This window comes from Photinus pyralis, unplaced genomic scaffold (genome assembly GCF_008802855.1).
Source record: "Photinus pyralis isolate 1611_PpyrPB1 unplaced genomic scaffold, Ppyr1.3 Ppyr1.4_LG8, whole genome shotgun sequence".
NCBI lineage: Eukaryota > Metazoa > Arthropoda > Insecta > Coleoptera > Lampyridae > Photinus > Photinus pyralis.
Window position 1 is genome coordinate 26464074 of NW_022170819.1, and position 1712 is coordinate 26465785.

Consider the following 1712-nt stretch of genomic DNA (forward strand, 5'->3'; position numbering starts at 1 on the left):
ACTCAAGTTAACGAATTAGAGTCATACAGCGACGCAGATTTTGCAAGTGACCTCATACAAGACGGTCTGTCAGCGGTCTGGTTTTTAAATTTTGTGGAGGTGCTATCGTCTGGGCAAGCAGGAAGCAGAAAAGTGTTTCCCTATCTACCACAGAGGCGGAATATGTGGCTGCCAGCGAGCAGCTAAAGACATTGTATGGTTAAATCGTCTTTTTGGGGAAATTGCACCATTAGAAAAAGTACCAACGCTTCGTGTAGATAGCATAAGCGCAATAAAACTCGCTCGAAACCCAAGTTTCCACGAGAGATCGAAACATATTGATGTGCGGGCGCATTTTGTACGGGGGCGAGTTCAAAATAAGGAGATGAACATTGTACATGTTGCAAGTGAAGATCAAGTTGCGGATATTTTAACTAAGCCAATTCCAAAAATGCAATTTCAACATCTTAGAGAAAAATTGGGGATGTTTTCAATGTAACATAAATGAAAGTTTAAAGTTTGAGGGGAAGTGTTGTACTAAAATCTTTAAACTAAATAATTCATTTATATTTGATCTAAGGTAGTAGTTTGTTGCTATACAGGGTGTTTTTTTGGGAGCTTTAGTTAAACGTTTCTGGGAAAGTAAAATACGTAGGTTTTTGAAAATTTGTACTTAGGAGTTACTCTGAAGGCCGAATCTATGTAAAGTATTTTCAAAATGTCCGCACTTCCGGAAACACCGGAAGTGGATAGTAACTTCGTTATTTTAAATTGCAACCCCTATTTTTTATTGCATTTTTGGATTCTACGTGAAATTTCAGTTCTTTTGATACCCATACGTCATATCTGCCATTTATGGTTTTTAAGATATTTTGACTTTAAGAAAAAAATGGCGGATGCAGATGGTACCTTGATAATTGATTACTTGAAAAAGGTTATAGTCATGGCAACCCATTTTTATCAGTGCATAGAGAATGAATAGGGCTCTCTTTTACTGTACTTAAAACAAAGTTAAGTTGCGTACAACCGCACCTATGGAGATCCAAATTTAAGAAACTTCAAAGTCTATAAACTCAGTTTTTTTAAATGGAATGACCATGTTCTTAATATTGCATGAGATAGAGAATCGAAATGGGCATATTTTGATATTACATGTTCCTATAGCTATCTTTAACAGTTTCTGATTTATTCCCATTTCATTGAATTGATCTCGGAATTGATGCAATTTTTTTTCGCATTTTCTTTTTAGTAGTTGGCCATGATTTTATAACAATCGAATTTTAAACAAATCAAGGAATGGATTCCTTAATACCATTGATTCTAGTTCTAGTCTAAATAATTCATTAATAAATAGGTAACTCATTATTAAGGATATAGGACGGAAAATTTTTGAAAAATCTAAACAGAGTCGTTCAACTGAATTTCTTAAACAACGTATAAGTCTGGAAATTAAGAGAGGTAATGTGATATCTGTTCTAGCAACAATTCCATACCAAAAATTTTCAACGAAGGTTTTTTATATTTTGCATTGAATTTATTTTGTTAATCAGGCATTTGCAATTCAATTCATTTTCTTAAATATTCTCTTGTAGAGCTTTGTATCACTTGTGCTTCAACGGTTTGTAGTGCATTTGGGGGTACAACATTTTCAAAATTCATACAATTTCGTTCCAGTTTTCGAATGAATGTACGGAAAGCACGCGCCGCGATTCTGCCCATTTCACCATAAATAA